The sequence below is a fragment of the Sinocyclocheilus grahami genome, unplaced genomic scaffold (genome assembly GCF_001515645.1).
Source record: "Sinocyclocheilus grahami isolate Dianchi unplaced genomic scaffold, SAMN03320097.WGS_v1.1 scaffold1399.1, whole genome shotgun sequence".
Taxonomy (NCBI): Eukaryota; Metazoa; Chordata; class Actinopteri; order Cypriniformes; family Cyprinidae; genus Sinocyclocheilus; species Sinocyclocheilus grahami.
Window position 1 is genome coordinate 180,783 of NW_015506578.1, and position 14,646 is coordinate 195,428.

Consider the following 14,646-nt stretch of genomic DNA (forward strand, 5'->3'; position numbering starts at 1 on the left):
CATTTAGATGTAAAAGGATGTTGAGATAAGATTGCTGTTGAATTTTGATGCCAAATTTTTGGGAGGGGAGGGGGTGTGTCTACGTTAAATCCAGTTTAATATTCATGAGGAACGTTGTCTGAGAGAAGCAATTATAACAAGGGTAACAGGGTTCAGGTTTAGACGTACGCCAGTGACCTTCATGTGTTCGTCTCACCCCTCATTTGCTATTTAAATACAGTCATTCATCACGACACAGCTGTCACACAGTTGTCACCGACGCAGGTGTGTTTCTGATAAGACACATGAAACAGCTTTTCATTTGTAACTTTTTTTTAGGCTTTATCACATTATGTCTCTTTATTCTCAATGTCGTCTTCTGCCTCCTTGCATTCCTGTTGGTTTTCAACTTCTTCTTCTTTTTTACCCCTTACTTTCCCTCTTTTCCTTGCTGTCACCATCCCCAAACTTATGAATTCAGTGTCGGTTCACTTTTTCCTTTTGATAAAACAGTTATCTGTGCAGTCAAGTGCAGCAAAGTCGACACCCAACAGTTGACATTTGGGAGCGACCAAGTGACACAATTTACTGAATTGTAGGCTATATTTTTGCCTAATCCCAATAGGATCTCAAAATAACCAAAAAAATCCAGAATTTAAATGTATTTGAAGCAGAAACTTGTCAGCATGTACAGGTATGTACAGTACACATGCACATTGAATTTGTATGTAAAAACATTTATAAACATTATATATTGTTATATTTATATATATTTATATATTTTTAAATGGCTATTTACATATATACACCAGTAAAAAAATAGAATTTTGGAGGATTTTTAAGATTAAATATTCATTATTAATCTTATTAAAAACAGCAATATTGTGGAATATTATTACAATTTAAAAATAACTGTATTTTAAGATTTTAAAATGTGAATTATTACTGAAACTTCAATGTGACGTGATCCTTCAGAAATCATTGTAAGGCTGAATTGGGTTTTTATTATTATCAATGCTGAAAAAAGTTTTTGCGGCTTAATATTTTTGAAAAAAAAATCAAATAGAACAGACTGATGGAATGAATAGAAAGTTAAAAAAATATTTGAAATATAAGTGTTTCTTTAAATCAATGTAATACTTCTTTGCTTACTAAACATTCATTACTTTCTTTTTCTTTGTTTTAAATCGTATTTATCCAATTTTTATGTTTGTTTTGTTTTTGTATGGTAGTTTATTATATATATATAATTATATATTTAAATTATTTCATTTCACAATATTACTGCTTGTTTTCTGAAACAGACCTCTTTAAAAAAAAAAAAAGTAACTTACAAACTTATTTTATAACCGGTAATGTATGTAAAGAAATAATATTAACAATGTAATTTATTTGATGTACAATGAAATAAAAATAATGCATATATATATATATATATATACATATATATATATATATACATTTTTTTTTATAAATACATTAATAATTTCAGCATGTCAGCCTCTATGTGTACTTCATTCACATGAAAAACTAGTCATACAAAACACTACCAACCAAAATACTTTGATATCCTTCGGTGCCAATAAAATAAATTAATCTCCATGACAGGCCTCCACAAACCTTTTTCCGTCGCTACAAATACAGTAGCAATTTATGGCTTGTGTCATTTCGTAAGCGGTTGAATAGAGAGACAGTCATAAATAACTGTAAGTGATAGCTGACATTCAAAGGTGAGCGGGCAGTGAAAGTGATTGGAATATGAAGGTCTGGGCCGTATAAAGCTCATCTAGCCCTGGAGCACTGAGACTGATCCCTCATTCAGCTATCTATTAAGTTTAAGTGCTGACAGACAGACTCAAAGCCTTTCCAAAACACTTGATGAACTTCTTGTGTTGATCGTTTTCCCATTGGTTGAATCACTTTATGTTTTGAAGAGTTATAATGCTGGGCCACAGTCAAAGTGAAGCAAACGTTTTTGAAGATGAGGTATTCCTTTTTCTACCTTTATGACCTTGGTTGCATCAGCCATGCGCAAGTTACAACTTAGCTTAAGTGTTGCATAAGCTGGCAACTTCCGGAGCCAAACACTGACAGTGACTGAATCGCTGGAGATTTTCATGTGTCTCAGGGATATTGGTTGCTAATATAGCTACTGCTGCATCTAACTGTGAAAGATGCAAGATCCATGTCTACAATCACAATAGCAGTTGGCCCCTGCTCATTTGCATAAAGTCAAACCTTGCAATGACATTCACATTTCTATAAATAATTAAAAAACTAAATAGAATGAGCCTATTTGACATTTGAGAAATATATATAATTTATATTAATGAGTTTTATATGAATCAAATAAAAGTTGATGTCATATTAAGAAAAATAACAATTAGAATACATAAAGCTTATGACCTTTCAGATGAATCTGGCCTCAGCAAATTATTTATATAAAAAGCACCAAGTTAGAGGTTGTCAAACTGCACAACATCACGAGAGAGCTACCTATAACTTGTAAAAATGTGTAATATTTTGGTCCTCACATCAATGACTATCAACAGGGTTCTACTGACAAGGTGAATTTGACCAATTACACATGAGATTCCTTTATTTACCCAATGCATGAGAGAAAAACTTATCAAAACCTCAAGGTGACGGCTTCAATATCCTAGTCCGGAATCAAACTTTTTATTTTTAACTTTTCCCCCAAGCAAGTACACTGCTATTACGGGACAAATGTGGACAGAACAATGCAATCAATCACACAGACACCTGCTGCAACAAGCTTTGGGACAGAGCTAAGGGCTGCGGGCCTATTTCACAACACAGCCTGTCTGGAAGTTATGCTTACAGTCCACACTAACAAGAAGTGGACAAAAGACCTTCTGAGGCTTCATTCAAATTCACAAAATGCTTATAAAAATCCCATAAGTTACTCACCTTCATATCGTTCAAAATCTTGAAAAGATGTTGTGATGTTTTCCAAAATGAGCATATCAACTGATTGCCAGAGACTGCAGGCTAGCAATATGAGAAACATTTTTTCCCGCGCAAATTTTCGTCAGTCAAGTTGCTGTCTTCTCCTTCTTCTTTTAATGTTTTATGGCGGTTGGCAAACCAGCTTATATGCATATTCCGCCACCTACTAGGATGGAGTGTGAGGTGATGATATCAAGAGTAATAATAATAATAAAAAAACACCTATATTTTGTTATATAACTTTATTTTCAGGAAATTTATAAGAGCTTTGTTCAGTTCAATGAGTCTCATATCCTCTCAGATGTTCAGAACCAAACTACGGATGCCAGTTCGCAAATTAATTACTGTTATTTTTTGGGTTCTTTTCGATGAATCTTTCAAAATCAAGTGGTTTGAATAGGTTTGTGATTCACTTATGACTCGGAAAATGCCGAGTTCACACTGCATGATTTTCAAACTCGTCGGATCGTCGTTGTTTTCACACTGCGCGACTATCTGGGGTAGCATTCAGTCGCTGCTGTGTTTACATTGCACGATGGATCGGCAACAGGGGGTTTCACATTGCATGACTTCACAATAGGAAGAATCGCCAACAGCTCTGTCTGGTCCGCAAACTACGTTTCACAACAAAACACACGCGAGAAGTGATAAGGAAATAACGAGAGAACCCGCGTGCGTCAAACCGGAGTTCTTGAGCGAGACTGGAATTATTAAAAAATATATATATATTATAGCGGCTAATGAACCGGAAGTCTCACCCATAGGCTTACTTCCGCGTTGAAGAAAAAGGTGGATATGTGAGCTGATTTCCAGCTAAAAGGAGAAAAACAGATTATACAGGAGGGAGATGCAGGGAACAGGGATTGGATGTTCTGCAAAGAGAGTTGGAGGTTAATAATTCTGCAGTAACTGTTATGCTGATGTTGTGGCTGGTCAAGCAAATGTCTGTGCTTGTTTCTGTATGATATAATTGTTCATATATCTATTAAAATACTGATATTCCGGTTTATAACTCCTCCCCGAACTTCCCTCTGCCCTGTATCTTGGTCTGTCAGTGGCTGTAGGTCATCGCCGATGTAGTTTTCAGTCAGTAATCATTGCACACAGCGTGCATAATCTGTTTTTGTTTTTCTCCTTGTAGCTGGAAATCAGCTCACAGACAATTTGCGGGCTATATATATATTTTATAATTCCAGTCTTGCTCGAGAACTCCGGTCTGATGCACGCGGGTTCTCGCGTTATTTCCTTATCACTTCTGGCATGTGTTTTGTTGTGAAACGTAGTTTGCGGACCAGACAGAGTTGTTGGCGATTCTTCCTATTGTAAAGTCATCCAGTGTGTAACCTCCTGTCGCCGATCCATCGTGCAATGTGAACACAGCAGCGATTTACTGCTACCTCAGATAGTCGTGCAGTGTGAAAACCACGGTGACCCGACGACTTTGAAAATCGTGCAGTGTGTACTTGGCATTTGCAAAACGGTCTGGATCGGGTTGCGATTCAGTCTGAATGATTCGGACAGCACAGACGCGCACTGAATCATCTGGAGCGGTCAAACAGGTTTGCAAAATGGTTGAATCGTTTCGTGAATAAGTTTGGATGATTTGAACACACTGAATCATTTGGAGTGGTTGTACAACAACATAAGTGCAGGATAAAGTGGGATCTATTGATTTGTAATACATTTTCACTGATTACGATATTCTGAGAAATATTTTCCTTACATTTCAGAAGTGAATTAATCACTTGTTAGGAACATGTCTGAATCATTTGTGCGATTCAGTCTGAATGAATCGGACAGCTCACGCAACCGTTTAGCTTTGGAGCAGATACCTCACACATTTGAATCTTTTGGTGCAGTTTCTTCCTCAGTAAAACAGAGGTACTTCACAACTAAGAAACGAGGCCTCGATGAAGTGGATATTTGCCTAAAAGTCACTGAAACCAAACTTGCAAATGCATCCTATCATCGATTAAGCGTTTTTATTCAACTACACCACTCTAAACTGCAGGTAAAACTAAAGTAAGTAATAAACAAACTTAATGTAACAAATTGTGCCATTTACAGTTGTTGTTATTGTTTTTATTTATTTATTTATTTGGACATTTACCATACCATTGGTAGGCTACATGAATTAGTTATCTTTCATCACCATATGGTACCTCCACAGGAGGCTATTTTTAGTCAGGCAATTCTGAGAAACTTGTGCTGTGTCATATGAATAACTCTTCTGAATATGCTTTTTAATCATACTTAAAATAAAAGCAAATGTAAAAAAAAAAAAAAAAAGTATGATGCTTGGTGCTGTTTTGGTCAAAATTTCCCCTGGATGCCATACCTAGGGTGCCAAATGGGGCAGTATGGTCTTGGATTGGCATGAGTGTGAGTAGATGAATTTGTTATAGCTACATTTAGCTCAAAATGGGTCAACCAAACAACTACAGTGCTGGGGTGTGAAGAACAGAGTATTAAAATAAATACAGCACTTCTTCTAATTTTACATCAGTCTTACTTATAGTGTGATTCAGTGCAGGATCTACAGCCAGTAGCCATGTCCTCTTTGGCTGCTGAGCTGGATTCAGGCATCCAGGGCCGGTATAAACACGTTGATTTGTGTGTTCCTATCTGTTCATGTCTGCGGCCCGCATTGATTTCATATGAACTTCACCTTTAAGGGCTACCATTTTGTGACAAGGTCCATTTTCTCTTTTACCATTTACTGGATGACGGTTTCACATGTAGAAAATATATCGAGCCTCTTTTTATTGATATTGAGCGGATGCACCGTGCAAAGTGACCTTCCTGCGAAATGGCTTGAAAATGGATCGTCTTGTGATAGGCCATGGTAGTACAATTTACATTCAGTGCTTTTAAAATACTTCTGCAATTCACTGTATGTATTTATTTATTCATTTTAATGAAGGTGATGCATAAATGATCTAATAAATTTAGTGATATAGCCCTCTAGCTAAATGATTTATAATATTTCAAAGCCTTGTAAACTACAAATGATCTGAATGAAATAAATTGTTTAGGTTTACAAGCTGTACACACCATCTGTGTTCAGAATGAATACTAGATTGCTGCTTACTGAATTCTGTGCAGTATATACAGTGGACTGCCTAGTTTTGTAGAAATATTAAGTGAAACAGCGCACATTATGCAACAGAAATGTTTTGAAATTATAGAATGTAGTTGACATGCTACATTTGCCACACTGCAAGTTTAATTATCTCAGAAATGTAATTTGATAAAAATTAATTTTATTTTTTGTTGTTTCACATTTTTAATCCAATTTTGTTTCAAATGTAATCAAATAATGGGTCAAGAAGGAAAAAATGCTGTTGATGTTACTTTATTTGTAACACTGGAAAAGGAAGGTTGTGAGCATTGTATTGTGGAATACAATATCCCATTCAGCATTCTCTGTTGTATATTGTACATTTGGTCAAACAGGATATTTTATGCATACAGAAAATGTGCATACTGGAGAAATGGTACAAGTACTGTGGTAATGCTATTTAGAATATGGCCATAGCAAAATGTTTGTGTGGCACTATGTTTGGAATGGAATTCCATGCTGTGTATACTCCATACTATTCAACCCTTGTACTGTGCTGAAAATCCTTTAACTAATCTGGTGTTCCTGGTCAACAATGACTGGCCTTTTTCTATGCTATATTATCACCAAATCTTGGATTCAGTCTTTTTGTCAACTTGTTATTAGTAGGAGGTTTGTTCATTTTGGAACTGATTGGTTGTAGGCCTCATTGATCTGAGTTTATGCTAAGATTATTTTTCAATTATTTTTCGAATAATTTTGCCGATATTGACACAAAAGCTGAGATGCATAAGCTCAGATCAATAAGGAATGCAATCAGTCAGTTCCAAAAAGAAATCCAAAACCTGTGCTAGTTGAAAGAAAACAAGTTGATAAAAAGATTGAATCCAATATTTGGTAATAATATAGCATAATGAAAAAATTCTAATCAATGTTTTTGTAGACTGGTCATTTTTGACAGGTACAACAATGATCCTTATTGATTGATTGATCGATTGATTGTATTTTTCAATTATTTTTCGAATAATTTTGCCGATATTGACACAAAAGCTGAGATGCATAAGCTCAGATCAATAAGGAATGCAATCAGTCAGTTCCAAAAAGAAATCCAAAACCTGTGCTAGTTGAAAGAAAACAAGTTGATAAAAAGATTGAATCCAATATTTGGTAATAATATAGCATAATGAAAAAATTCTAATCAATGTTTTTGTAGACTGGTCATTTTTGACAGGTACAACAATGATCCTTATTGATTGATTGATTGATTGATTGATTGATTGATTGATTGATTGATTGATTGATTGATTGATTGATTGATTGATTGATTGATTGATTGATTGATTGATTGATTGATTGATTGATTGATTGATTGATTGATTGATTGATTGATTGATTGATTGATTGATTGATTGATTGATTGATTGATTGATTGATTGATTGATTTTTTGTGAGCAAAGTCAGTACGTTTTAGTCAAATGTTAACTACCATTTTTGGGACAAAGAAAATCCACTCAGAGTCAAAACATTAGTAAAAACATTAACTACCATTTTTGGTACAAAGAAAATCTGCTCCGAGTCAAAATGAACAGAACACAACATGAGGTTTAAAAAAGGTCATGTGATGTTGTTAAATGTGAGTTTTTGACAATTTTAATTATTTAGATTTTTTTTTTTATCCAGTTGAAACAAAATGACCTAGCATTTGGTCAAAATCAAGTCAAGCTCATTGCATTGTGATAAACAATACTCCATGCTGTATGTTCTGTTGTATACCATACTTTTTGCGAAATTTGCAAACTTTGCACAGTTTACATAGTATATACAATGGGAATAGAAGGGGAGTACGCTAAAATGCTATTCCAAATAAATCCATGGAAATGCAATGTGTGTGTGTTTGCGAGAGAAAGGAAGCAATCAGGGTGTGAAGATTCAAATAGATGGATCCCATAAAATTTCCCATTCACCACGTCCTCCCTGTTCTCAGTTGAAACCCTGCTTGGGCTCCCCCCTCTCCTTCCATTTCGTTCTTTAGTTTTTTTTACAGTGCTGCAGCATTTGCTGATTGATGAGGGGGTGCAATTGGACTCATCCATCATGACTTGGCCAGGTTAGGTATCTTTCTCTCACTCACCCTCTTTCATTCTCTCTCCTGCTTACAGCCACAAGTCTTGATTGAACCTCGGAAGAAGCGGATGTCAAACTTTTCCCCTCTTGTCTGTTCGCCTGCTACATCTCGGCATCTATCGCCAGACCTACAGCTCAAAAATGAAATCGCTGAACCTAGAGCAAGGCATCTTCCTTCCTTTCATCAGCTTTTCAGTCTTGCGCTCTGAGGAGAATTAGTAGTATACCATGCTATCAGATTCTGAATGCTTGCTGGAGTAATGCAGCAACTCACCGGACCTCATTAATAAAACACAAGCTGAACAAATTCATCCATGAATCCTCTGTAAAACCATTCACACATTAATTGTTGAATTACGTAATAATGGTTTTTGCGAATGATTCACAGAGAAATTCATTCTGCTCGTGTTTCATGAATGAGGCCCAGTGGGAGATATGAGGGTTGCTGCCTTACTCTGCTTTGACTTATTAATGTGACGTTTAATAATTCACATTATTCAAAGACAAAGTAGATGTTTAGATGCACAATGGGCTAAAAATAATTATTAATTATATTCAGTTGTATATAAAATATAAAATTGTTTTAGGCTACAATAACATCTTTTAATTGTTAATACAGTTTAATTTATTGTTGGTTGAATATGTTAGCTTAAATTGAGATATATGTATGTTAGTATAAATATATTAGTTATATATAATATTATATTTTTTTTTTAATTGAGATATATCTCATTGAGATATTGAGCATGAATTTGACCTAAACCTCCAGGTCCAAGGTTAGAAAGCCCTCTTTGGCATTGAACAGTTCCTGATGGATAAAATCCTGCAAACTAGGCCAAACTATATTGGCTCTCACATGTTGTTAACAATTGCAACATGCCAAGTTTGAAAATGCCAAAGTCAGCTAAGATTTGAGAGTTAAAAATGAAAATTAGACTGTGTTTTACTCACCCTCGAAGCATCCTAGGTGTATATGACTTTCTTCTTTCAGACGAATCCAGTCAGAGTTATATTAAAAATGTTCCTGGCTATTCCAAGCTCTATCATTGCAGTCAGCGGGTGTTGCAGTTGAACAGTCCACAAGTCGTCGAATAAAGCGCACACATCCATAACAAAACGTACTTCACATGGCTCCAGGGGCTGAATTAAGGCCTCCTGTAGTGAATCTATGAGTTTTTGTAAGGGAAATATCCATATTTCAAACGTAATAAACACTTTTCTCTCACTTTCGGTATCTGTCATACGCGAAAGACGTTCCGGCGGATGACGAAGCACATATACGCAGCGCTAGCGCCTCTGAGATATGCTAGTCTCGCGAGTTTGTTTATAGGAGCAAAGGAAGCAAAGTTTCCTTACTTTAGCAAAGGAAATCCAGTCTCCTCTTGGTTTATATCGAAATCCTCCAACATTTTTCTTTACAAATCCTCGGTTTATACTTCTAATTCGTGACCAGCGTTTTGTTTCGTTCTCTCTCCGCATTCGACAATAATCACGCAATGCCGACATACTACGTCATCTGCCGGAACGGCTTCCGCGTATGACAGATAACGGAATTGAGAGAAAAGTATTTATTACGTTTGAAATATGGATTTTTTTTATAATAACACATGGATTCACTACAGGGGACCTTTATTCATCCCCCGGAGCGGTGTGAGGCACATTCTATTATGAATGCATGCGCTTTATTTGACTACTTGTGGACTGTTCAACTGCAACACCCGCTGACTGCAATGATAGAGCTTGGAATAGCCAGGACAAATTTTTATATAACTCCGACTGGATTCGTCTGAAAAAAGAAAGTCGTATACACCTAGAATGCTTCGAGGGTGAGTAAAACACAAGCTAATTTTCATTTTTGGGTGAAATAACCCTTCAAGATATAGAATTTGTGCACTGATGCGATCTTTCAGCACTAACACCAATAATTTGGTGGACTTCGAAATAAATTAAAACCATTTTATATGCTATAACATATTTTCTAAATTTATTTATCTAATTTTGCACCCACTAGTGGTTCAACAAACTTCTGAGATGATTGGGAGTAGTAGCAATCAGCTTTTTTCCAGGTAGCAGCTGAAAAATGATTTAAATAAGAAATAATAAAAGTGTAGCATTTTAATGAAAGATTGCAACAACAAACATTTGTTTACTCCTGAATAATGTGCAAATTGTTCACAAGAACAACAGAAATATGTATTGATAAGTAAATAGAATCAATTTCGATTTCATGTTGATTTAAATGAGAAAGCTACAATTTACAGCCACTTGCGGAACGGAAATTGCAACGTAAACCTTATATAAAAGCACCAGAGCTTTCAGATTTGCTACATTACGGCTGTCATATATTTAATGGTTTGTTTGGAAACCATTACAGCATAGGGAACATCAGCTTCCTGGGGGTGCAGGCATCACAAAAACAAGCAGCGGAGATTGTAGCGTTCCAATAACACAATATCAGCCTCACCATTTAAAACGAATCAATTCTTCATCAACTCCCTCATTTTACCATATCATCCCTATTGAACATGACGGTTTGAGAATTTCTTGCAAGACCGTCAAATCAATGGCTAGTCACGTTGATTGTGTAATTCTGCAAGATGTAACCATGCATGCAGCAGGTGGTAAGTATTCAAACTGTAGGTAAGTGATCAATGATCATTTGCAGAACAAGGGTGCGCCTTTACCCATAATGCATTGCTGTGAATACATAGCCTTGTTATGTTTGTCCCATTATGTCTGCATTATTTTTATGTTTCAGTGAGACATAAACGTCTCCTTGGACGGGCTGCCATGAAGAACCACAACATTATTAATGTGTTGCCATGCATTTCGTGCATTTCCATTTGTTTTATCTTTATATGGCAGTGAAGCAACCTTTCAGCGGTGGTCTTCATAATTAGTTATCTCCAGGAAAACAACTCGGTGAAAAAAAAGGCCTTGGTTTTCACTGAAACTGACATTGCTAGTGTGTTCCAAAAGCTTAATGATGCTATAATGTGCATATATGCCTCCACCGCGCCAGAGAGATCATGAAAGGTTAATATTTGAGTATCGTAATTGAGTGAATCATCAGTTGGTGGTGTCGTTTTTAGATTAAATGTGAAGCGGATGGTTCATAAACCTTACAGAGACCTTATTATCACCTGAAATAAGGAATGTAAGTATATCTTCCAAGTACTACAGATATTGATATTTTGGGTCATTTTATTAAACAGATTTCTTTTTCAGTGTAAGTTTTGATCAGACAAATAATGTGCACTGCAAAAATGTTTCACTAATTAATTTTTAATTAGTGTTTTTCTTTAAGTAAAAATATCTATCTGAAAATGTATTTACTTGAAGCAACACTGCAAAATATATTTATAGATTGTATCTTGATATATATATACATATATATATCTTTTTTCTGATTCAGACGAGACTACATTTTCTGCGGAGAAAGTATTATTACGGCTAGAAGAAAAAAACAACAACTTGACGGCTTTGTTTATTACAAACAGCTTTTCACTTCACAAGATGTTAATTGATGGACTGGAGTCATGTGGATTACTTGTGGATGATTGTGATATTTTTATCAGCTGTTTGGACTCTCATTCTGGCGGCACCCATTTGCTGCGGAGGATCCATTTCTGAGCAAAGGATGTAATGCTACATTTCTCCAAATCTGTTCTGATGAAGAAACTCATCTACATCTTGGATGGCCTTAGGGTGTGTACATTTTCAGCTAATTAAATAATAATAATAATAATAATTTTGGGGTGAAGTGTTCCTTTAAAATAAACAAAGTGAAAAAAAGAGACAAAATGCATTCATATTAATGATGCATTCTCTAAGAATCATACAAAACACGTCTTAATAACTTATGCATTGTTGCTTCTCTAATGATCAGGTTTCAAGGATTTTTAGATAGTTTAACTGGAATCTCAACACTCACCGGGCTCTCCCAGCTTTTGTAGGTGCAAAGACCTATTTCTTATATTAAACGTTACTCAAGGTCTGCACTCTAAAATTCTCTTTATTTAAACAGGAGATAAATAAAAATAACAGACGTTTCAGCTTGCTGCCTTCATCAGTGTGACAAGATCTCAGTAACTCAATGATTATATGAAGACCAACAATGACCCACAGGTGGTGGTAAGTATTGAACAACTGAAATGTATAGGAATTGAGAAAATAATGAATCCTCGCCGGGGTGGAGATATTGATAAAAGACTCTTACAAAGAGAGGCATTTTGGGGATGTTTTATTTAAAGACCATGCCACCTTTGGGTTTAAATGAGGATTTTGATCTTTCGTGTTTCTTGTAAATTTATTTTTTATTTTTTTTGGGAGCAATGTTTATGAATGGCATATTTTTGCCTGACGTGTTATTGTCCCCATTGATTCTTGTTTAAGTTTTTTGTTGAAATGTGTTGCTGTTATAGATGGAACTGATCTGGAGTCTGTGAATCTGGAAACCTAATTACCACCACCTGTGGGTCATTGCTGGTCTTCATATAATCATTGAGTTACTGAGATCTTGTCACACTGATGAAGGCAGCAAGCCGAAACGTCTCTTATTTGTATTTATCTCCTGTTTAAATAAAGAGTATTTTAGAGTGCAGACCTTGAGTTACGTTTAATATAACATAGTTTAACTGGAAAATGAGCCAAAATACTCAATACACAAGTCCTGGAAATGAATACATAACTTATCCTTCAAGAGTTCACATCTTTAAAGGACAAAAAAGTAATGATGTAAATATTTAAGAAATCAAATTATGTGGAACACAATAGAAGGTATGTTGCATATAACTTGCAATTACTGTATTTTTGTGACTTTATTTTTTTAACATTTAGCATTTTCACAGATCCTGTTCACCATCTGCGTATGGAACATTTTGTGAAACGTCTTCTTTTGTGTTCCACCGAAGACAGGAAACATTGGGCAACATGAGGGTGAGTTAATGGTTACAGATTTCCAGGCTTTTCCTTCTTTTTGACCTGGATTTTTATGTTCCATTATATTGATTCCAAACCTGTAATTTTATCAGTTTAATTATAACCCCCTGGCAGCTTTCTGACCTTCACCAAAAGGGTATTAAGAAGTTCTATCAAAGAATAATCTGGTATTGCAAGTGCAGGTCCACACTTTCATTAAAATCAACGACTTTCATTCACTTAAGTGGCATTACTTTGTCCCAGAGATATCCTGTAAATGAATTCAACTCTGCCAATGCATTAAAAAAACATCTCCGGAGAGATGTTTGTATGTATAGCCTACGTGTGTGGGCACATGCATGCGACATTTATATTGATGGGCCTCCAGGTCACAAGACCCGGAACGACGTTCCCGGTTGTCCTTCCCCCTTACAACGGTTCCACGGTTTCCCACAGCTACGAATCGCTTTAGTGCAAAGCATTTATTTCTTGTGTTCTCCGCTGACAAAAAAGCCAAACTCATCTTCACGCATCATTAAATTTCATTACCATTTTCGAATTGCCTCCCGACTGCATGTTACCTCTGTCTCGCTTTAATCGCACAAACGCGCAATCAATCCCTGCCTGTCCTGCCGCGCCGACTGTTTATCTTGTCATTCACTGCCCGTGATGGAGAAGGTTCCCCGGGGACCGCTGAATAGCGCTGATAACACAAATGACCATATTTAGATGCCTTCAAACAGGTAGGGTTGAAGTGTGTGTGTGTGTGTGTGTGTTTGAGTGCATGTGTGTGTGTGTGTGTGTGTGTGTGAGAGAAAAGGCTGTGCTTGTAACAGCATATGCCACTTACTATTTTCACACTATGTAGTATACCCTTTTGGAAAGTAACTAACTAAAAGTAGCAGCTCAAATAACTCTTGTGCTTTTTCAGTAGTGAGTAGAAGTTGTCTTTGTGAAAAAAAATGCTTCATCATTATTTTGTGGCATGCATACATTTACATTGTATTTTTTGTATGTTTGGTGTATTGGTGACATTTAGCATATTTGTTCTTTCAGCTTTTGTTCCAATTATCTACATTTACATTTGTGCATTTGGCAGATGCTTTCGTCTATATACATTTGATCAATTTATGCATTCCCAGGAGCTTTTGTTTGCTTAAAAAATAAAATAAAATAAAAAAAGAAAGAAAGAAAGAAACAAACAAATAAATAAATAAAAGAAAATCTGTCAAGAATCATCCAGTGCTACTCACTGAGTCACCGTGCCGCCCACAAATACTCTATTATTCAAAGGTTTGGAGTCAGTAAGATTTAAGGAAAGTACAAGAAAAAAATTTATATGAATTAAAACATTTTAAGCAATGATACAGTAAAGTACGGAAGTTCTAAGCGGCCATGCATTATTATTTTTTTCCTTCTTGTTTTCTCGTTATAACGACTTATTTTCTCGTTATATCGACATAACGAGAGTTGTTTTCTCGTTATAACGACTTATTTTCTCGTTATATCGACATAACGAGAGTTGTTTTCTCGTTATAACGACTTATTTTCTCGTTATATCGACATAACGAGAGTTGTTTTCTCGTTATAAC